The sequence below is a fragment of the Halichoerus grypus genome, chromosome 1 (assembly GCF_964656455.1).
Source record: "Halichoerus grypus chromosome 1, mHalGry1.hap1.1, whole genome shotgun sequence".
Lineage (NCBI taxonomy): Eukaryota > Metazoa > Chordata > Mammalia > Carnivora > Phocidae > Halichoerus > Halichoerus grypus.
In genome coordinates, this window is record NC_135712.1 from 77,848,869 (window position 1) to 77,873,701 (window position 24,833).

Here is a 24,833-nt window from a genome sequence, read left to right on the forward strand (position 1 = left end):
CCTTCCTCCCCACCGTCCCCACCCCCTCCCCTCGGGCTCCCGTGCGGTGCCCTGAGAGCTGGAGGCTGACGTCAGGGGCCTGAATTCCTGACTTTGCCTGCACGCATTTGTCCATGTAAGGTATGGGAGAGCGTGTGCCCGCGGGGCCGCCGCGCAGCGCTTGCCTGGCGGGGGAGGGGGCGCCCGCTGGGGCTGCGGCTAGGCCAGAAGGTGGGCGCGCGGAGGGCATGTTACTTCCTGGGAGGAAGAGGAGGAGACGCGGGGATGCAGGGAGCTTGCAAAGGAGAAAGGGAAAGAGGGAGGTGTGGAGGCTTTGCCTGCGCTGGAGGAAGAGGAAGCAGACGTAGAAGGAGGAAGCGGCTGAGTGGAGGGGCTGCTGAAGAAATGGGGGGACGTGTCTACTATGGAAGCGCCAATTTAGGGCGCTGAGCCTCAGCAGAAGACACACTGCCATGGAATTCCCTTCGGAGATCTCGCTCCTGAGCCTCTCCCTGGATTCCCAGCAACATTCATGAACCTACTGGATGGCAGAGCTGGCAAAGACCAACTTCCCAACCCGCCCACTTCACACAGGAGAAAACCGAAGCCCTGGGAAGAGAAATGACTTGCCCAGGGTCATACACAACACAGATCCAAGCGCGGGACCCGATGCTTAGGCTCCCAGCCGTGTTCCCGCCGCCAGGCAGGGCCCTGACCCCTTTCATCCCACTGAGCCGTGAAACAGGCTACGTGTCCCTGGACAACGCGGACCACCCTGTGAAGAGCTTGCCAACTTCTCTTGGTCCCCGAGTCAGTTCCTGGAAGGTTCTGATTGACAGCCCTGAGTAGCAGTGACAATCATTTGCTTCAGGGCAGCCTCCTCTGTCCTGTACACAGAGGAACCCCTGCAGTTTAGCATTTACTTCCCAGCCTTGTCCCAGAAGCCCAGAAAGCTTGCTGTGAGCTTACAGCTTCAAAAAAAAAAAAAAAGGAAAAAAAAAATCTGTGAACTGGGTGAACTGGTTTGAATAGAGGCAAGCCTGTTCTTGGAAGGTTTGAGTCGGATTTTTTTCCCTCTGACATTTGTAAATACGAGCAACCATGAAAACCACCATTTACTTTGTCAAGAGGTTGTGATGTTCAGCAGCTAGTGCCTGGAAGGCACTCAACGCTGTAGAGTTTGTTTCTTTGTATTTCTGGCCTCCTGGTACCTAAAATAATCATCCCTCACCTCAGCATATCATGAAAGTGCTTTTTCACGGTTTATTAGGTCTTTGTGTTAGGTGGGACAAATTGTAGTCCCTCTTTAATATCTGAGGATAAAAAAGCAGGTAAAATGATTTGCCCAACACAAAATAAAGGACTGAGCTAACACATGAACTCACCTCCCCCTATCCAGGTCGCATGACTAATGGTGGGGGCGGGTGTCCACCCAATAAGGAGGCCCTGACTCCCAGCAGGACATAATTCCCATTCATGGATGTTGAGAGTACTTATTCTTGAAACTTCCAGAACTTGGTTCTTCTTGGATTTGGAGGGATTTTTTTTCAACCAAGAATTAAAGAAGTGAATGTAGAAACACAGGTTATTGCGCTTACCGTTTCTTGAGCACCTTCTTTGTGCAGTCTTTTAATTCAGACATTCCTGGGTTCAGATTACTTAATCTCTCTTCCTCTCAATTTCCCAGCTATACCTGCAAAAATTGAAAATAGCAGAGATAAGGTAAAGATTACCCATGCCATGCAATCATGAAATATTTTTTTCTTTGCAACTAATAATATAGTTTGAAATAGGAAATATGAGCTCTTCAAAGAGATTTTGTCCTGGGACTTTCAAGAGTCAGATCCTATTACAACACAATTCACTTAGTCTATCTTCAACATTGCAGCAAACTCGTATTCTGAATGCTGTTGTTTAATACCAAAAAACCCTGGTATCACTCAAAGTAAGAATGGGTTCACCCAATCCCCATCCAAAATAACGGGACTTGACCAGCATTTCTTTTTTCTTTTCCCTAGTAACCCACTTATAAAGAATAATAGGGTTCTAATGAGGATTAATAAGATTTAATAAGGTCTAATTAGAGTCATTCATTTCCTCCATCATACACATTATAAGAGTGCTGTGTTGGATCCAGAAATGCTACTAATTATGTTCAAACTGTTGTATGGGTGTGTTGGGGAAGATCCCTATGTTTCTTCTGAAATATTGAGGAATTGCTCAGGTGGACACGGTGTTAGCACAAGCATTAAAGTTAATCAGGAAAGATCGTTTCAACTCATGAGGCACTCACCAGGAGTATAAGAAGCAGAGTCATAAATTGGATGCTTGGTCAAGGGCATGTGGGGTAGTCATCAGTGCAAACCCATGTCAAAAGCTTCATTCTCATTTGCTGATCTGGTTTCTTTTGTATTCTCACTTTTTTCAACATGCCCATTAAAACCTGCTGTGTTCAGGGGCTTAAGAAAGAAGGAAACATTGTGTGAATTTGCAGATTCAATGCCAGAAAAATACAGGATTACCCATTCAGAGACTAAAGGAAACAGGATTTCAGGTGGGGCAGAGGTCCTGTGATCCCAGGATGGCAAGCTGGTGGTCCGAAGGCCTACAAAAGCATTCTCACTGTTCCAGTGATGGCACACAAAACTTCCAGGAATGCAGGCTGTGGTCCCACCATTCCCTTCCATCCGCTACAGCCCCTTACCCAAAGGCCTCTGTGTAGCTCCTGGCAGTCCAGTCCCCGTGCTTAAGAGAAGCGAGGCAGTATTCTGAAGACTTTTCATATGCTTTGTATTTAACCTCACAAAACCTTTCTAAGGTCAACAGTATTATTTTTCTCTATTTTGCCCTTTTGCCCACAAGGAAAGTAAAGCCCAGGGAGGTTAAGTAGCTTGCTCTTAACACAGAGCTGGTACATGGGGAAGCTGAGACTCCCCCCTGAGCCCAGGCAGCCTGGCAGTAGCTCGCCTGTTGCTGAGTGAACATCTGGTCTCAGTCAGAACACTCCAGTGTGCAGAACTCATAATCCCCCACAGCTGACCAAAGGGAATAGATATGAAGAGGCTATTGGAGAAATACTAAGGACAAGAAGAGCAGGGAAGATGGAAGCTAAACACCAACCTGATGTTGCTTCTACCCAGCTTAAACGCATCAGGCCAAACCCCTTTGGTGTGGTTAGCACAGCCTTTCAGCCTCATCTCTGCCCATCCTGCCCATGCAACCACCCTGCGGCCAACGGAGGTCTCATGGTTTTCCAAACACTTCTTACCTATCTGCATTGATCTGCCTTTTCATGGGTTCTTCTTTTTCACAGCAGTGCCCTTCCTTCTCCATCCACCTGGCAACCCTTACCTAACCTCTTCGGACTCCCCAAAAATATCACCTCCTTTTTGCCCCTACCACCACCTCCAATGGATGCCTTGCCCCCAAAAAATATTCCTGTCACTCTGCTTACCCTCAGTCCGTGTGACTCTGGATTATGTCATTGATCACCTTGTCTTTCTCTACTACTGGACTGGGGCTAATTTGTCTCTGAGTCCTTAACACAGTGCCTGCCTTGATCATTGTACACATCCAGCTGTTTCCCCCCACCCCTTCTTCTTCCTGATCAAAGGCAGAAGATTATGCAGGAAGTATAGGCCCTATGTGTTTAAATAAAATCAGACATCTCCCTCAAGAGATAAGGCCTGAATGTCAGCAGACCAGAGGAAGGGAGAGGAAGAATAACAGGAGCCTGACCATTTGGAAGTAGAACGAGGATTGGCAAGGGAGGCAGAGGAGAGGAAGGTGAGTAATCCTTTCCTTGCCCTCAAATTGCTGTGTAACCTCAGAGCAAGTCACTTTCTCTCTGGTCTCAAGTTCTTTATCCATATAATAGGTTCTTAGATTTGATATTCTCGTACATTCTCCCAGATCTTCAATTCAACACTACTTTCAACCTATTGACCAAATTCATCTTCTCAAAGGGTAGCCTGCCACATTATCCTCTGAAACTTCTGAAGTTTCATGATATCAATGGCATTGAGTCCGAACTCTTCAGCTGTCCCTTCCTGGTTGTGTGATCGAGCCCTCATGGGCTGCCCCACAGACTGCACCTCCAGCCCTCCACCATCACCACCACTTACACACACACGTGCACACAGAGCTTCCAGTACTTTTTGCTCCCAGCCTTTTCTCATTTAGTTTCCTCCTCCTAAAATACTTTCCTGGGCCCATCTCCACAAATGCAGATTTTACCTGTCCTGCCAGCTCCCTTCCAAGCAATCTTCTCCCTGTTGCTCCTTCCCTCCGAGTCTTCTCCACTGGATATGAAAATAATTGCTCTATCTTCTAGAAAATGTACATACTTGATTGTCCCATTGCATTATAAATTTTTTTAAGTGTGTTTGATCTCTTCTTCTCAAACATAAAACCCTTCGCAGTAGGTTTCCTGTGTTGTTCATTTCTCGTCCCCAGCAATCAAGGCAGATCTTGGGACTTAGGACCAAATGCTATCCAGTGAGTGAACGAGTGAATCCTTCATCTTGGCTAGAAAAGCAACACAATTGATGCCTTCCCTCTGGAACATTAGTCATGTTATCTTAGACCATGACTCTGGGCAAGGGCTGGGAGGCATGCGGGGGAAGGAAAGGGTGATTTCTCATATATTACAATGTGCCCTGGTGTGCACAGATCTAAGCCTTCCCATATTTAACATGTATAAATTTTATAAATTAGGTAAGGATAGAGTTCTATAGCAGTAGACACAGAATTAGAGCAATGGTAATTCTGCCACTTCATATCACATAAATTCTTAAAAGAACACCCAAGTTTACCTTTTTCCAGGACAAACTAAGCACAAGTGACAGTTTTAATATTTGATGTACCAGCTCTATAATTGAACTTAGTTCTGTTCCTAAGACTGTTGTACCAGTGCACATGCAAACATGACCTTTGGCCAGGCCAGATAAGCATCAGCCTTTTGTAAAGAGATGAAAATTTGATGTAGTAAACAGTAGTGGTAGGCTTTTCATAAATGCAGCATTAAAGATAATGAAGCCATTTACAAAAGGTTTGTTTACTCTCTGTTCTTCACACCTCATTGTACAATGAGAAAAAATGATCTCAATGTAAAAAAATTAAAAAAAAGGAACACATCATCAGACTTCCTAAATGGATATTTCTCCCTATTTTGAATACTAGGTCTTTTCTTGAGGGAAAAGACTGTCACAAAGTCTACTAGCTTAGAGGAATCAAGCAAATATGGACACACAGTGACTTGTATCTGCCCCTGGGTTTTTGTACAATTTTACCCAGTTTTCAAACCTGGCTTTCAGCCAGTAACTATAGAGTACTCAGTGTTTGCATTATCTGGAGCACATTATCTGAATGTATTTGGCCGATCCCAACACAGGCTGTTGCACAAATCTGCTGGCTTTTGACCTCAGGTAAGCCCAGAACATACAAGAGTTGGGACCATGCCTGGAAGCCAGTCAGGTCAGAGGTCAGATTGTTCGGTCTGACTGGGGGCCAGTCTGGTGGCGGAAATGCTGATGGATGGAACTTTAGTACCTCTTGGGTCCATTATCAATTAAAAGTTTTAGAGACTCCAAAACACAAAGGGAGATGGTTTACAACACCCTTTTATTCTGACAAGTGTCTACTCTGCACTTACTAACTGTATTAGGCCTAGGAATTCAGTGTTGAGAAAAATGGACACAACACCTATCCTACATGCTAACACAAAGACAATATGTCATACCAATTCCAAGGGAAAGGGTCAATGAGGTAGTTTGGCTGAGAATTCCCAATGGACCACTGGATGCTCTGACCTGACACTTCAGCTGACAGCCTCCCGATTTAACAGGTGACAGTGAGCCTGGAGATAGACCCCAGGGCTTGTTGGCAGAACACAGACATGGAGCACACATTTTTGTCTTCACAACAGCAGCTAGGAGGTAAAGGATGCTGTCCGAAGGTTAAATCTCTGCGGTCTTGGTCTTAATGGCCTCACTGGCCCCTAGAACACTTTGTGGTATTATATGACTGCTAAAGAAGGTCTGCTAGTTCTTTATAATCTGGGCATCCAAGGATAGGCCTTAGGATGTGCTTTGCCTCATTCGTAGCTGCAATACACATCCTCACGCACTTCTGGAAAATCACAGCAGATATCAGGGTAGGAGAGAGCATCTCTGACCAACAATAGGGATTTGATTAGATTTATATTTTCAAGTACAGTTTCAGGTGAATGAAAAGAGTAAATATTTTGACAGTTTTATTTAAGGTATAATTTATATGCCATAAAATTCACTCATTTTAAGCATACACGATTTTTAATAAATTTATGGAATTATATAACCATTACTGCATTCTAACATTAGAACAGTGCCGTCATCCCAAAAAGAAACCTTGTACCCAATTACAGTCATTCCCATTCCAATCTGCAGCCCCAGGCAACCCCTAATCTACTTTCTGTCTCTTTAGATTTGCATATTCTGGACATTTCATGTGAATGGAATCATGCAATGTGTCAACTTTTGCATATGGCTTCTTTCACCTAACATAGTGTTTTCAAGATCCATCTATGTTGTAGCATGTATTAATACTTTGTTCTTTTTTATGGCCAAATAATATTCCACTGGATGAATATGCCATATCTGTTTATCCATTCACCAGTTGCTGAATGTTTGGGTTTTATCCACTTTGGGAACATTATGAATGATGTTGCTATGAACATTTCATGTACAACTCTTTGTGTGGACATATATTTTCATTTTTCTTGGGTACATGATATTTTAAAGTGGAAAAGAAAGTACAGATGTATAAAAAAAGGATCTGAAAGATTATGAACGAAGGTTTTAAAAGTGGTTATCTTTAAATGGTAGTATGATTTCTTCTTTTGACTTACCTAAATTTTCTTACAATAAATATATATTATTTTAAATGTTCCTGTGTGTCTATAATAACACAAAGACAATAAAGTGCTTTTTTTTTAAAGTAGGCTCCACACCCAGAGTGGAGCCCAATGAGGGTCTTGAACTCACACCTCTGAGATGGAAACCTGAGCCAAGATCAAGAGTCAGATGCTCAACTGACTGAGCCACCCAGGTGCCCCAATAAAGTGCTTTTTTTAAAAAAGACTTTATTTGTTTACTTGAAAGAGAGAAAGCGTGCACGCGCCCAAGCACAACATGGGGGAAGGGCAGAGGGAGAAGCAGACTACCCACTCAGCAGGGAGCCTAATGCAGGACTGGATCCCAGGACCTTGAGATCATGACCTGAGCCAAGGCAGATGCTTAACCCACTGAGCCACCCAGGCGCCTCTAAAGTGCTTTTTTTGTTTTTGAAGATAAAAAACAATAATACATATTTGGAACGTTGCATTCCTTCTTTTGACAATTGAATCTTCTCAGGAATCCATGCCAGATGGTTTGTGTTGGGATATTATTTTGAAATATTCAATGAGATTTTTACCCATATTTCTAACCTTTGGCCTTTCACTCACCCAATTAGCTTAAGACATTCTTTGTTAGTGCATTCCCAGAGGAAGGGTGGGGTGGACTTCCAGTTGAATGACACTAGGTTTCTCCTCCTTTGCACAATAAATTTAATTTTAATTGGAAGCTCTCAATTATAAACAATCTTCAAATTTTCACATCTTGCTTTTGAGTTATGGATTAAAGTCGTATCCTGTATAAATTAGTCAGCCTTCATTTGAGAGCCTTCAAGCTCAGAATGGCTTCAAAGTGCACATGCCCCAGTCCTCTCTTCTCCACACCTCCCTGTTTCCATCCATGATACACCAACCTCCCCAGTCACAACCCAGGGTCATTCTTGACTTCTCTCTCTTCCCAACTCCTCTTTCCAATTAGTTGATAAGCCTGGTCAATTCTTCCCTAAAAAGTTCTCTCCCATTGTTCCCTTCTTTGAAATTAGGTTCCCATTATTTGCTGTCCCATCATTTATTATTTTAACATTCACAAATTCAATACGAGAGCAGAGAGAGGAGAGAGATAAGAAGTCAAATGCTACCAGTAATGCCCTCCACCAAGGCTTTTGTGAGCAGGGGCTGTGAGAGGCAAACCTGCCCCACACTGGGTCTCTCATTCTCTGCCTGCTTTCTGTAGTGTGGTCTCTCACCTTGCTAATTCTGTTGTTTAAAGACACCAATTTTGTATTCAGCATGGCCCCCAGTTAAAAGCCAGATGCTTCTTCTGGTGTTCAACAGAGAAACAGCAATTAGTCCCAAAGCCAGAAGAAAAATAGGCTGGGTTGGGCTCTAACACAAAACCTTCCTAAGTATTTTCAAGGATAATTTCAAGCAAAAATTTCCACTACATGCTTTTATTTCAATCACTAACATTAGATGGGCACTGGATGGTCACCAGAAAAATTCAAATGCATTTTGAATACACAAAATTAGGACGATTCTACCAAACAAACAAATAAACCTTGGTGTACCTGTAGGCTCAAATACCTGCAGGCCACTGAAAGGCTCTGGCTAAAGATCTAGCTGCATTTCATCAGGCTACTTTATTATTAGCTTTCTTTTTTCCTACAACACATGGCCTAATAGACAGCCAGGCAAAGAACCAGAACCCTGCAGGATATTCTGAAGAGAAATACAAGCAGCATGAAGGCTTTTGGTGGCATTCACAAATGTCAGGTAGGTCCCCTATGCCGTGCACAGATGGAGCACTCAACCACATAACTGAGCACAGCGGAGGATGTTCAGGTTGGCCGTCAAGAGACTTGGGTTCTAGTACCAACTCTGCTAATGAAGGTATGACCCTGAGAATGTTGTTTCTTCGCCAGGGCCTTTGTCATTCATTCATTCATTCATTCATTCATTCATCTACTGGATGGGGATCTACTGTCCACCTTCTTCTGTAACTTTATGACATGGATATGATAAAATGATGACTATAAAAGCAAACTCTAAGTGCAATGAAACTACTGCTACTAGAGTTCATAATCCCCAACACTGCTTTTCCCATCTCCACTCAACCTTTTCAACACTACCGTCAAAGTCATCCATCGGTGTCTTCTCATGTGGATCAACGAAACCACAAACTGTCCCAAATGCAGTATATATTGAGCCTTGATTTCCCCAAGTAGAGCATGGATGTGAAGTCTTACCAGCATCAAGCTCTTAAATATAAGATCACTGAACTTATGTCTAAATGTTCTAAGTGCTTTTCTTTAAGGAAAAAAAAAGTGGTTACTGCATTAGGATGATGGATGAATCTCCAATTAAATTCTTTAAAGCATATGGCTTTGACATTTTATTCCCACCTCTGATTACAAGTAAAGGATTATGCTTCATCACTGTGGCAGAGGTAGGAAGAAGAAACAGATTTGATTTTGTTGCCTTCTTTTTTATAATGACTAATTATTACAGTTCAAAAATTATCTAAATTGCAATGTCTCCCATTGCATGTGCCACACTTAATCAAAAGGCAAGTAGCATTCACTCGGGTAAAGAATAAAGGGAATCAAGAATCCTGCTCCCTTTATGTGTCCCTATCGCTAACTCACTGCTTGCTGTTTGACTAGGAGATGATAATCTTTCATATCAGTTTGGCCTAGAGAGTAGGTATAATGCCAGAAGCTCTCCCTGACCCAACACCTTCTATCTTAAATCAAAGTCTACAAAACAACTCTTCATGATCTGGCAAAGGAGTGTTGCTAGCTAAATAGTGTGATTGTATGTCCCACTTGCTCTGGACAATCCCAACTTATGCCTATTGTCTCAAAGTAATTATTAATAGCACTGCTTTTCACTCTCAAAGTGGTCCCACTTAGACAATTTATTTTTGTTTTTTTGCTTACCCTGTAACACAAGACTTCTCTAAGCAAATATTTCTTGAGTACCTATTGATATGAAAGTTCCCGAACATAACATTAACTTGAACCAGTCATCTATTCTACTCCAAAAGAACAGAGTCTAATATGCTATAAATAAATACTTCACAGAAAGAAGGAAGTCATTGTATTTTAAAGTGCTATTCATGTTCAGGGTTGGGGAGGAATTACTTCTAATTATAATTATATTTTTTCACAAATATTTTCAAGTACCTATTACAATGCAGGCACCTGACTAAATTTTAGGGAAACAACAGGGAATAAAACATAGCCAAGGGGTTTGCTAGAGGCTAGTTAAGGTTATAAACACACACACACACACACACACACACACACACACACACACATAATCGCTGTAGAGAGTGATTTGTGTTAAGGATGAGTCAGCCCATAGAAGGAGCCCATAGGTCTTAGAGAGAGGAGGGCAGAGAAGATCTGTTGAAGGAAATAATAGATAAGATGGGACCTGAGAGAGGAGCAGGTATTAGACAGGTGAAGAAATGTAGGACAAGGAGGAATGTTCCAGGCAAAGCTTATAGCACAAGGAAAGACTGAGTACTGTAGGATCAAGGAATTAAAAATAGTTCATTATGGCTTGAGCATAGAATGTGAGGAGTATAAAAAAAGATGGGTTATGGGGGAGGAGGTAATGGAGCTAGCAAAATTTGGACCAAAGGGTGGAGGGAACGTAATTCAGAGAAAAGAACAGGGGAAAGTACCAGGGTGTGGCAGGGCAGCAGGCAATCTATCCTGGACATTGACTTTCTCCAAAGTTCATGGAGAATTTCTGAGCAAGGGATGGGCTGCCCATATCGGTGCTCAGGATGGTTGTTCTAAGCAGTGAGACTGGGAGTGTGTGAGTTTGGTTCCTGTCTCTGGTCTCTTTAAACCTGCCTCACCTGCATGCATACACAAGTATGGAGCCCTTAGAGATCACCGAATCCCATCCTCTGATTTAATAGATGAGAAAACTGAGCTATCCCTTTCCCCATTAGACCTATATTTTTACTTTTTCAGAGTTAGAAATCCCAGCCCCAACCAAAAAATCTGCACAGAATGAAAGCCTAAAGACACCAGGAATTGGGCCAAAAGGGAGTATGACATCCAGCTCTTCTCTGGGAATGGGTTTGACCAGGACTCAGATGGACAGAGCAGAATCAATAATCTATCATGTAAGAATAGAAGATGACCACTCATTTGAGGAATGGTAGGCAAAAAATAAGACCACTATGGGGTCTATTTAAAAGATTTGTATTGTATCATGCAGGGATCTTAGTTGTAAGAAGTGAATTAGACTCTGACAATATAAACAGAAAATACATTTATGAAATGGATGTTGAGGAACTTCCAGGGCCTACTTTCAGACTATACAACAGGTTCAGAGACTATACAGAGGAATGAAGCTATATAATGGTCCTGTTGTGACACCCCTAATACCACAGCTGGTGATGGACATTATTGCTTGTACCACCAACACCCCCAACACTTGGTGCTCTCTTTGGAACTGCCGCCATGCTGCTTCTAGAAATTGAATTAGCTACTTCTGCCCTGCTTCTTTGAACCACTCCTATTAGTCAATGCAGATACATCTAACTGGCAGAGCTGACTCTGTGTGCTCTAATTGTAAGGGAGACTGAGAAATTGAGTTTCTGGGATTTTCAGTTTCTATATGGAAGACAAGCTTTGCTTCATAAAATGGGAGATTCTCCAAGCATGGGAAGGGAGAAGGAGGAGATTCAGATGCTGAGAAACAAAAACAAGGACAAATGTTCATTACGGTACATACAGAACAAGGGAAAAGAGAACATTAGCCTGGAAATACAAAGGGAGAACAACGTTCTGGAAATGATTTGCTGGAAGAACCAGAAAAAAATGATAAAGAAGTTTTGGCATTCTCTAAAAGCTTAAAGGGGATGCCTTTTTGAAAGAACCGAAGTAATAAAGAAAGAGTCCACACGAAAAGACAACAACAGAAATGAAAATGGATAAAATGGGAAAATATTTTAGGAAATTTAAAAAGTATAACAGCAGAATTAACATCCATAATGGGGGCAGAACCAGGGCAGAAATGACCTGGAAAAGCCTAGTCTATGATATAGAGGATAAACCGGAATCTTTTTTAGATTATAGAGAAAAGCCTAAAGAGATCAAAATAAAAAGAGAAAATGATCTCCGTAAGACAGGAGTCAGAGATCCAACCTGAGAATCATTGAAGGTCCTTGGGGGAAAAGCAGGACTTAGGTCAAAACAATATTGATCAGAAACAATGATTAAGAGCATATCTAGAGGAAACTTTCCTGAGCTGCAGAGAGTTTACCTGAGTATGCCAACCAAAAAGTCCACTGCATTCAAGGCAAAGTCAAAGACAAGAGATTCACACTGAGACACATCAGAGTGAAATGTTTGAAGCATATGAGTAAAGCACAACAACGAATTCTTTAAACATCCAGGTGGTCAAAATAGTTTACCTAGAAAGGAATCAAAATCACATTTATCTCAGGGCACCTGGGTGGCTAAGTCTTTTAAGCATCCCACTCATGATTTCAGCTCAGGTCATGATCTCAGGGTTGTGGACTCAAGCCCCAAGTCAGGCTCTGCACTGGGTGTGGAGCCTGCTTAAGATTCTCTTTCTCTCTCTTCCTCTGACTCCCTGCCACCCTCCACCCCACCTGTTAGCCCTCTTTCTCTCTCTAAAAAAAAAAAAAAAAATCACATTGACCTCAGCTGTCTCGGCCACAATAAAAATGTCAAAAGTAAATAAAACAATATTTATCTGGGTTTGTGGGAGAAAGGTTTTGACCAAGTGAATTTGTTTTACTTGTATGAAAGCAACAAAGAGACATCTTAGGTATGAAAAAGAAAATACTCTAAGACCTTGCTTCTCAAAGTGTGGTCTGTGGACTGGTGGCATCGACATCATCTGGGAGCTTGTTAGAAAGGCAGAATCCTCAGCCCACCACAAACCTTCGGAATCACAATCTGCATTTTAACCAGATCCCCAGGTAATTCCTAGGCACATTACCATGTGAGAAACACTGGTTTAAGACACACTTTACAGAGCAAAAACAGAACCAAAGAGAAGAACTCAAGAATGGTGAAGTGATGGTTTAAATGATTGGCAAACTGCTCTTTGAGCCATCAACAGAGCCCCCCATCTTGTCGGGAGGTCCCTGAGGAGCAGAGCCTCTGCAACAACAAGGAGGACTTGTGCCCCCTCCCAGCAGCACCGGGAACCAAGTGGCCCCTTTATCCCTTTCATGTGGTTTCTTGTCTCTTGTGAGACTAATGCTATAGATAACTGAACATAAGAAATGTCTCTTAAGGGGCGCCTGGGTGGCTCAGTCAGTTAAGCGGCTGCCTTTGGCTCAGGTCATGATCCCGGAGTCCTGGGATCAAGCTCTGCTCCACATCAGGTTCCCTGCTCAGTGCGGAGTCCACTTCTCCCTCTCCCTCTAACCCTCCCTCCTGCTTGTGTTCTCGCTTGTGTGCACGCTCTCTCTCTCTCTCAAATGAATAAATAAAAAATCTTAAAAAAAAAGAAATGTCTCTTGAAGGATGGATCTCACATACAAGGTTTAACATAATTGAAAAGCCCAATAAAGTATGATTAGAACAATGCTTTAAAAAAAAAACCCAGCTGTCTGTGAAAAAAATGGAAGGAAATAGAGCAAATTATTAAATAATAAAAATTATTATTGCCTTTGAAATGTCTATATTTTCAAGTTTTCTTGAATGAACTGATTATATACATTATAAAAATAAAATATTTTCTGGCATTATGAGAATACCAAAGCAAGAGAGCAAATTGTATATTTTCTCTAAGCCTTCCTTTCCAGCATAATCTCTCACTGTTCCTTTCCTGAGCTCTGTGTTCTGACAAATCTACTTCATACTTCTCCATCTCAGTGTCTTTGCTTACTGTAGGAAATCCACTTCTCCCGGCCCACCAAAAATGTCTATGGGCACAAATCCTTTGGTCCTTCAAAGCCAGTTGAGGTGACGCCTCTCCATGAAAACCTCACTGATAGTTAGAACCATTGACATCCTGACTCCCTGTATGTCTCTTCAGGTCTTTAACACTTTGTATCTCATATTATCATATTAGTGTGTTGTTAGTACTAATAGTAGTAGTAATGGAATATTCTAATACCTTTGCTGTACTGGGAACTCTTCAAGCCCTTTTGGAGTTTTGAAAACACCTTGATTATAGTATTAAAAACAAAGACAACAGGCCCCAAATGGAGTCACTTACACTAAGCCCCACGTCACCAAACCAAGACTTAATACTTAACTCAATTACAGTTTTGGGTCTCCCAGAAATGGAATCCTAAACCAGTCAGTCAGGAATCACCAGGTCAGCACTAGTGAGGAAATCTGCCTGACAGACCTCTCTCATCCCCTAAAAGCAAGTGACCTTGCTACAAACAATCTGCTACTTGCCAATAAAATTTCGCCGTGCCTGCTCCTTCTGCCTATAAAAGTTTCCCATTTTGTATAGCTCCTTGGAGCTCCTTTCTATCTGCCATATGGGATGCTGCTTAATTCATGAATCATTGAATAAAGTCAATAAGATCCTTAAAATTTACTCGGTTGAACTTTTTTTTTTTTTAACAGTTCTGGAATCTGAAGAATTCTGGATCTGAAGGAAACTCCTGACTGCTTTGGGAATAATGAGAAACACAGGCTGATACCCATGAACACTTTGAGTTCTCTATCTTTCTAACCATTTCTGAGGGCCATGGGTACGTTCCTCTCATTTCTGAGCTCCATTCTTTTTGTGCTGGGCTCCTGATCTAATTGGCTGTCTAGTCCAGGGCGGGTCAGTTTGAGCTAGCAGATGGTTCCACCCAGAACCCCAGCCCCAGCCCTTGGTGCAGTGTGCAGTCCCCCATTTGATTAGAATCCCCATCTGCGGTCCCCATTCATTAGGATCTGCTGGTTCAGTGCTTTCCCCAGTCCCCAGTTCCACATCGGGGATTGCTGGTGGTGTACACAAAGCCTTCTCATGGCCTGGTCACTGTTGGTTTCTATTAATGTGCACATGAGGTAAAGGCTGTTGCTAATGGGAATCTCAGAAGCCAAAGCCACAAAATTAGTGGGTCAAGCACTTAAAAGCTTATAGAGCACTCACCACCTAACTCTAAGACTCCCATGTTAGGATAAGTTGGTCACAGAATGGGTTAGATTGACACTAGGTCACTTGCCAAAGTCAAGAAAATTTCCATGCAACAAGGTACACTGTAAACACCACACAATCCCAAACCCAGGGACATATCCCTCCTAGGTATTAATTTGGCTTCCAGAGACCCAAGGGAACCTTAAGTTCTGAAGAGTTGAGTGTGCCACCTTCCAACACACCTGCTTATTTTATGTCTAAGATATAAATATTTTATGTCTATAGATATCTACAAAAATGGAAAAATCTTACTAAAAGTAACCCCAAATTACAATGGCCTTTATGGGGAATGTTCCAATTAGACAAGATCATCCATTTAAAACATGCATTTGAAAACAGGGGTTCCCAGATCAAACAGAAGGCGATACATATTTTACTTGGTATGCAGAAGCTTCCAAAAGATTCAAGATTCCAAAATAGCTTCATTGAATGATTCACTGCAAAAGGCTAATGAAAAACTGAAGATACAAGAGGTACCTAAAACAAAAAAACAGTAAGACTGACATGACTTCTGCTCCCCTCTAATTTTTATGTGAGTACTCACATTCTACTGGTACTCTATCTAAATTGTCCCTCCCCTTGGAAGAGACTACCTAACAGTTACATTTTAAAAAATAAGAGCACCGAGGCTACAGGTATCTTTCATGCCTTGGTCAAAGACCAAACTAAGGGCCATAGTTAAAGAGTTTCCTAAACCCAGGGAGATTCCTCAAGAAGTTAAAAATAGAGCTACCCTATGTCCCAGCAATTGCACTACTGGGTATTTACCCCAAAGATACAAATGTAGAGATCCGAAGGGGCACCTGCACCCCAATGTTCATAGCAGCAATGTCCACAACAGCCAAACTGTAGAAGGAGCCCAGATGTCCACTGACAGATGAATGGATAAAGAAGATGTGGTATATATATATAATGGAATATTACCCATCCATCAAAAAGGATGAAACCTTACCATTTACATCTATATGGATGGAACTGGAGGGTATTATGCTGAGGGAATTAAATCAATCAGAGAAAGACAATTATCATATGGTTTCACTCATATGTTAAATATAAGGAATAGCGCAGAGGATCATATGGGAAGGGAGGGAAAACTGAATGGGAAGAAATCAGAGAGGGAGGCAAGCCATGAGAGACACTTAACTCTAGGGAACTGAGGGTTGCTGGAGGGGAGATGGGTTGGGGGATGGGGTAACTGGGGGATGGGCATTAAGGAGGGCACGTGATGTGATGAGCACTGGGTATTATATGCAACTGATGAATTACTAAACTCTACATCTGAAACTAACGATGTACAACATGTTGGCTAATTAAATTTAAATTAAAAAAAAAGAAAGTAAGAAAGATGCTTTCTACACAGGAAAAAAAAAAGAATTTAGAGTCCTTATCAGGGCCTGTGGCCTTGGGCTGCCAGATCTTTATCAGCTTGGACGCATGTTGATAGGACCTGGGGAAGCCTAAAAATAGATATAGGAAGCAGAATGGCATAACCCTGAGGGTGATACTGAAAATCCCCAGTCTTCAACATGGTCCCCTTATGGACCAGAAAAAGCTCGCAAAATAGCAACTGATCCTTTAAAGCCATTAGCAGAGTCTTCCCTGCCCACACTGGATTGACCTATTATTCAAACCTGCAAACAAAAGAAAGCTAAATCTGTGGCGGACTTGTGTGTGTGTGCGTGCGCGCGCGCGTGCGCGCGCATGCGCGCGCACGTGAGAGAGAGAGAGAGAGAGAGACTCTCAAGCCCATCTGGAAGCTCTCTTCCTATGGCATTCTGGGATCCATACAATAGATGATATCACCCAACCTGCTCCAGCTGCCCTATTTGTAAATGGATTCTCTCCTGAGATCAGTGATTGATGAAAGGCAGAAAACAGGATGGGAAGCCACCGGTCTGACTGGATTTGTGACCGTAGCTAAACACTTTGAAAGGACCTTAGAACAAGACCTACACAAGTCTGACAAGCTATTAACCTTACGGTTTCAACAGCTCTAAGACCAGCAACCTAAAATAACACCTGGGCCACCCCCATTGTCCAACATCAAAATGACGGCCCAGGGGGTCAGTGTCTCATTTGTAATCAATAGGACACTCAAAAAAAAAAAAAAAAAAAAAGGATTGTCCTCAAAGGTTTCATGCAAATCTTTCAGTATCACCTCAAATGTAGATTTGGGGATATCTATCCTCGAAGGAGGGCCCCCAGAGGACCCCCCCACGCCAGAGCTCACACAACTCTAAGAGATTGTCCAGCAAACTGCTACCAGCAACTCCCTAAAACAGCTCCAAGGGGAAACTAAAGTTAAAATGAATGCAAACCCTCGCCAAACTCTGGCAGGTAACTGGAGCTTCACCTTCTACTTTAAACCCCATCTCATATACCCTCGGAGTAAAGAAAGAAAGTTCTACAGTGGGACTATCTAATAAAATTCAGAGAGAGTTTCTATGTCAACCAGTATAAATGACTCTGGGACCTTTCGCTGAAGAACATTGCTTTTTGCTGTGTGATGCAGCTGGTGTCCTTGTGTTCGGCAGAGATCTGATTTACTAAAACAAGCTCGGGAAGAACTGCCTGCCCTTGGGCTACCGATCCTTCTGTGTGCTTGAAACAGATAACCAAGCCCTGGGATTGCTCCTTAGCGGATTTAACCCCGGGACTAACCTCCTGTGTGATCCTTCTGCTTTCATCACCTAATCTACATCTTAAATGGTGCCACTTCTGAGTCCTGCCACGGGTTCCTGCCCCGGCCTGAGAAGGGTCCACCCCGTGCCCGTAAAGTAGTAACATCCCATGTCATGACACTGCATCCTGATTTACGAGACATGCCTTTGACTGATTCCGAACTAACTTCGCTCATCTATGGGTCAGACTGTAAAAATGAAAAAGGGGATTTTCCAGGCTGGCTAGGCTGTCGTAACCCGGTATGAACTCCTTGAGAGGGCGAGCCTTGCACAAGTTCTACCAGCCCCAAAGGAGAGCTCCATGCCCTGACCAGAGCATGCCAGCTATCAGGAGGACAAACAGCCAGTATGCCTTTGGGGCCATCCATGATTTGGGGATGTTAGGGAAACAAAGGGGTTTTCTAGCTTGCCACATGGCAACAGTCTGCTCCTGTATGAGAGAAATCACTGTGGGTAAACAATGGTTGTAAATTCAACGAACACTTGGGAAAACCTGACACAGGCACTTGGTTCTTCCCAGCTTCTGGCCAAACTCTGTCTTTTAGGGTTTTTTTATATCCTTTCACCCACCTTGGTGTGGTTATGGTGACTCAGATGATGAACAAACATTGCTGAGGAGACTTCTATAAAATTGTAAAAAGTTTACCACTGATGTCTCACCTGTTAGGTCCATAATCCCAGGAAAACTCTATTTGTTTCCAGAGGCCTCAGACCTCCGCTCTTTGAGCCTTGGCCATGGGACTTCATACAGTTGCCACCTAGTATGCGTTACCAACATGTCCTTGTTGTCTGTGTGTTCTCTGGAAGCGTCGAAGCCTTCCTTTGCTTGCTTCCCTTGCTGCTGCCCTCACAGGGGCCAAGAAACTGTTAGAAAATGTGTTTCTCAATTGGGCTACACCTTCCACAATCTTCAGTGACTGAAGCACCCACTACACTGGGCAAATCATACAAGCCTTAACGAAAATTTTACAAATTTCTTGGAGTTATCACCCTCAATCATCAGGCAAGGCTGAGAAGACTAATGAGATCCTCAAACTCAAAACTCTGAACTTGCTGAAATGACTGGACTACCCTGGCCTAAGGTGTTCCGTCTGGTCCTTCTGACTGTTTGCAGCACCCCCGTTTGGAAACATAAACTCCCTCCCCATGAAATAGTAGCTGGTATGCCAACGTCTACTTGCATACAACCTTCTGCTGATCTCTCATTGTCACCAGCTACTATAAGTCTGTAAGCCTGGCCTCAACAAGTAAAGAAGCTTTCCCAGAAACCGATGCAAAGGATCCTCTTGGTTCTGGTCTGAAGCTTGGTGAGTAGGCATTCTGGAAATGTCACCAGAGGACGACAGCCCTCGAACTCCTTTAGAGGGGACTTTACCAAGTGCTCCTGACAAAAGACACTGCTGGGAAACTAGATGGCATTGGACCTTGAGTATACATCTCACAGCTGAAGAAGGCTTCTCCTGACATCTAGTCCTGTGCCAACACTGGAGAAGTCCAAATCAAACAGGCTAGGAAAATAAGTAGTTGGCATTAAGGAAGACCGCATCTACACAAGATGCCAGATCAAGACTTTATACTTTATACACAAAACTCTTTCTTCTTCTCTTTCTTTCCTTTAGTCTGGTATGGGCTTGGGAAGATAATGTCATCCTATGTATCTACCAGGCCATTGCTAAGGGGGATGACGTTTTAGACTGCCGGATTTGTCGTCAAAAACTCTAAAGTGTCCATGATGTTAGAGACCCCCTTGTCCTTTCTGTGACCAATTTTTCTTTTATTCCCGATGTCACAATAAACTACAATTGGCCCTTTTCAGAAATTACTTAGAGAGTCCAACTTTTACAGCCAGAACATCCAGTGTCTTGTTTTTACCTTACTCTAATTATAATTTTACTTGCCCGACTAGACACAAATACCTATGGAAATTGTAGTACATTTGCACCCCCACATTCTTGTGATTATCTAAATCAGATCTGCCTCCAACCTCCAATTGTGAAAAGATCTCACCAGCAGCATCCATCTCTGGAAGGAACATAAAACAACTTTTTATTTCAAGCTAGGGGATTTACTTCCCAAAAACCTAAACATCCCTGGTTTGAACAGGCAAGTGCAACAGTTTCTGGGAATGAATCCATTAACAGTGCCACCTTAGCAAGAGTGGTTTGTGCCCTGATAGGATTTATCTTTTTCTGTGTTGGTTTTCCTTCTCCTTGGGCCTGTAAATGCCTAGATGGCTGGTACATAACTGGGAAATGCCTCCTGGGTTATCTAATTGTGCCCCTAACTGTCCACAATCCAACTGAGACACCTCATTGATCAAGTCCCCTGGATTTACATCATCAAATTAGAAGGGGACTGCCGGGAGGCATTCACGACTCAGGATTTGCTTCCTTTGGCAGATCCATACTTCCTTGGCTAAGAGTAAGTATGAATGAGGCTATGATTAGGAGCCTTTTCTTAACTCAAAGATATCACAGAATCTACTGCTAAAGCAATAGCTGTTCAACAAAGATCCCTAGACTCTCTGACCAAAGAGTTGTTCTTGATGAAAGGATAGCCCTTAATAATCTCTTAGCTGAGCAAGGAAGTGTTTGTGCTATGGCCTACACCACTTGCTGCTCTTAGATTGGCACTTCTGGAGAAGATGAAACTCAGCTACATATCACCGAACAAGCCACTTGGCTTAAGAAAGTGACTCCTTCAACAGGGTCTTTCTTCAACTTTTTTGATTTTGATTGGTTTGGGTCTTGCGGCTATATGGCTCCGAAGTACACACCAGACAACGGGATTATCTTACTTATAACAAGCACAGTAGTCTCACTGTTGTGCTGTATTCTCTCAAAAGCTATAAATGCACGTTTGCAGCTGTTAACCACCAAGCAAATGATCTCCCTCAGACGTTCTCAGTCAGAGAACAAATGAAGAAAATAACCGACTTAAAGAATATGAGCCCAAAGTCATGATCTGTGAACACCATGGGGAAGATCAGCAAAAACTGTGAGAACTTCAGAGAAATAGCTGGGAGTAATGCTAATGCATTAAATTTGGATCGCATCTCTCAGGCTGAGTCTGACCAAAAGGGGGCAATTGTAAAAACAAAGACAACAGGCCCCAAATGGAGTCACTTACCTAAGCCCCACATCACCAAACCAAGACTTATACTTAACTCAATTACAGTTTTGGGTCTCCCAGAAATGGAATCTTAAACCAGTCAGTCAGGAAGCACCAGGTCAGCCCTAGTGAGAAAATCTGCCTGACAGACCCCTCTCATCCCCTAAAAGAAAGTGACCTTGCTACAGGAAATCCACTTCTTGCCGGTAAAACTTCGCTGTGCCCACTCCCTTCTGCCCATAAGAGTCTTTCATTTTGTACAGCTCCTTGGCGCTCCTTTCTATCTGCTGTAGAAGATGCTGCTTGATTCACGAATCATTGAATAAAGACAGTAAGATCTTTAAAATTTACTCCGTTGAATTTTTTTTTTTTAAACAATAGTAAGCGTCAATAGGTGATTAAGTGAATGATTAAAAATTTGTCCTAGGATCTGAATCAGGCCCGAAAGACTGTGAAACATCATACTATTTCTTCTTTTATCTTTTACCAGCTGTGTAGCATGGCTTTGAATTTAAATATAGCAACCCAGTGTTTTAAGTATCAATAGCTTTTTAGGCTTGACAAATAGAAATCCCAAGAAAATACTTAAGTGTTTCTTTTTAAAAAAAAACACCAAAAGAACATGTTGTATCTCTCTTTATTTAGAACAACTTTCTATTCTACCTTGGGCAACTTGTTTCCTCAGCTCCAGAGAAACTGTTTGCTCTAAAATTAGACAAAATGAGTTTGGATTAAGAGCTCTTTAAGGCCCTTTCCAAATCTAGCCTTCCACAATCCTAAAATGATGATAAGGCCAAGTTTGGCTGGTAGGGACTTCAGTTGCTGTGGTCCAAATACTATAATGTCAAAATACAATAATTTTCAATAATGCTTGATTATTTACAGAGTGCTCAATCTGCTTCTTTCTGGTTCCTCATATCATCCAGTCACTGCTATAGTATTATTTTTGTCTTTCTAGAACAACCTAAAGCCAAAGGCTTCCTCTCTGATCTGTTTGCCTTCCCAAGGGGAGGCATACCTTCTGCAGCCACAGCTGTCCCCAATTAACCTTTCTCCTAGCCACCAGAGCATGGATCCACATGACTCAGCAATCCCAGCCTCTGAAGGAGCCCATCATCATGACAAAAACTCAACAATTACATTTTCTCATACACTAGCCCTAAGTTAGGCAAATACTACTCTCTTCACAATGTATATTTTCAGCTCCAATGAAATGGCCAACTCTGAATAAATCAGGTGGAAATTTTATTGCTAATCTACTTAATACATAGTTACATTTTATAAGCTGTGGATGATATGTAACATGAAATCTACCATAACCCAGACCCTAACATTTATTTCCAATTTTTCAGTTAATGGATGGCTTCCACACGAGTGCTGTATTGTCTCCTACAATGAGATACCGTTAATGTAGGTTAATGATTGGTTACTCAATGATTGTTGAGTTGACTTTCAAATGTGTTACAGTTAAGAAGTCTCAAGAGAGGCATCTCCTGACACTTTGTTGTGGCCAAACCAGCTGCAGGATCCAGTAGTGAGGACTGCTGCATAGATACAGACGGAAACATTCTATTTTATTCATTCAACCCTAGGTGATCACTCAGGATATTCACATGCCAACTCAAGTTCAAATCAGATTTTTCTTCCTCTATAAGGTCCTTCTAGACCTTCACCTCTCCAGCCAGAAATATTTTCCCCCTTCTGAATACCTATAGCACCTTTCCTATTCCTCATCTATTATATTTTTATTTTTATTATTATTTTAAAAAATCGATGACATTGTTTTCTTCCTGTTCACATTTTATAGCCTCTACCACTCTATGAATATCTACTCTATACCTATTGAATCAGAACCTAAGGGGCATCTGTAATTATAAAAACCTCATGGTTCCTATATGGGGCCAGGGACATCTGTGTTAAGGGCAGGAACCATATGCATAAGTCACATATTTCTTGTGACAGTAGAAGATGGTGGTTAAGATCCCAGGCACCGGAGTGTCAGACTGCCTGCGTTCACATCCCAGCTCTGCCACTTACAAGTTAGGCCTTTGGCAAGTCACTTAAATACCATGAACTTAATGTGTGAATGGGGATATAATACTACCTGCTTCGGAGGCTTATTGTGAGCTTAAGTGAGTCAACATGTAGAAGCACTAGGAGTGCCTGGTACTCAGTATGTGCCACGTGTTTCACCTGTCATTGTCCCCTATGGTACTCTGTATGCAGGAGTTATTTTCTAATTGAATATATAAAACAATAGACACATAATCCTATTGATGTGAAGCACACTACATGCATGTACTTGTATTACATATTTCTCAGGGCACTTAGGGGAACTACTTGATTTAGGTTAATAAATCAGAGTCCTCTGTGATCTTTACAAAGCATCCATACTAGTCTATGCATTATTTCATTTTTCATGTTTTATAAGAACTGACTACTTTCTTCTTTCTGTGGCAAACTTCATAAACCACGTAATTGTTGTCAGCAAGCAAGTACAGGGCATTTCTGAAGACTTCACTGGCCCAGTCATGCCGTGGCATGGGTCGAGAGTCCCCCAGCAGAGGAACTTCCATGGTCATTTCCCAGTGACATGTGACAAACTGGAATCCTGACAGAAGCCTGAGATGAGTGAGACATGAGTGCTTAGGCCAGATATGAGGAACTTGTGGGCAGGAGATTAGGCTTCATAGTAGCACAGAAAAATTAAGGACTCAGATTATTTTCACTCTCTCTATAACTTGTATATATTTTGGTTACCAGACTACATTTTTTTATACTATACCTTATTGAAATATCAGAGAGTAAGAAAATCAAATGTGGTATCTTTAAGCAAAAACTAGCATTAGTTACAGCAGTAACAGGTTTGCAAAATTGCCACAATAATCTTACCAGTCCTGTATGTATACTTCTTTGCAATGTGACTTTGCCATTCCTCCCATTAAGAGGTTGAGTTTCATTACCCACCCTTTCAATCTAGGCTCACCTTGTGACTTTGGCCAAAGAAGACTAAGCAAGAAGCCTTACAACTTCTGCTCTAACCTTCTCTTGTGGTGTCTACAATTTGACTGTGTGTGGGAAAGACTGAGTTAGCCTGCTAGATTCTGGAGACATACAGCTTTGCTGAAAGGAGCACCAATCAGCTCCAAGCCACAATGCCAGTTGCAGCTGCATGAGCGTACCTGGTGGGTTCATTGGAATGACTGCTCAGCTGATCCCAGACAAAATTACTGGCCAAGAGAATTGTGAGCGAATAACTGACTATTTTACGTCACTAAGTTTTGGACTGGTTTGTTACACAGCAAAGGCTAGCCAATACACATAGTGCATCTCATTGAAAGAAAAATCTGCTCTTTAGTTCAGTGAAGGTATTTAGATGGTTAATAAGCCTTCCGGGCCTTTTAAAAGGGATCTGAAGTGAAAGTGGCAGATTATAAGAGTGTGGGCACAAGCGCACCTCAGAGAAAAAATATGTACTAGGACAGAGTTTTCATTGAAGAGGCACTGGCTTTTTGTGGGGATTAGGTAACTGCAAAACAGGATTTACAAAGAATCTCTCAAAATGATTCGTACTAATCTTTACAGTTAGAGTCCTGTTTATAATTTTCCACATACTTTTAGCTACAATATCTCTTATGGCTTGGAATAAAAAAAAAAAAAATTTTAAAGCTGAACAGGGTCATAAATTCCAACTTGTCATAATAGTTAGAAATGACCAGGGGCTGTCACCCCAACCTTCCATTTTATCAATTTTTAAATATTGAAGAACCAATTAAGACTTCATCTGAGGGAAGTCTACAAGCATGTGCAATGACACTTATATAACTCAAACAGTTCATTTACAGACAGAAACTGAGGTGAGTTAATGATCCCCACCCCCAACACACATGTGAACTCAGACATCCAGACTTCTTTACCACAGACTCTACCGCTCCACCGTAATCTCCATTTTCCCACAGTCGAGGAACATGGGCTCAGATGCCTGTTTGAGATCGTCTAGCCCGGGCAAGGCTCTAACACAAGTTTACTGATTCTAAACCCAG

The 24,833-nt window shown here is 42.1% G+C and overlaps 1 long non-coding RNA gene across 2 annotated transcripts in view; it reads left to right on the forward strand.

The window, feature by feature from the left end:
* The first annotated feature begins 14,428 nt into the window (after window positions 1–14,428).
* Window positions 14,429–24,833, forward strand: part of LOC118546828 (uncharacterized) — a 66,010-nt gene continuing 55,605 nt past the window's right edge. For both annotated transcript variants that reach the window (XR_004922792.2, XR_004922793.2), the window contains exon 1: window positions 14,429–14,564. This is a non-coding gene — a long non-coding RNA (uncharacterized LOC118546828). The remainder of the gene's footprint in view (window positions 14,565–24,833) is intronic.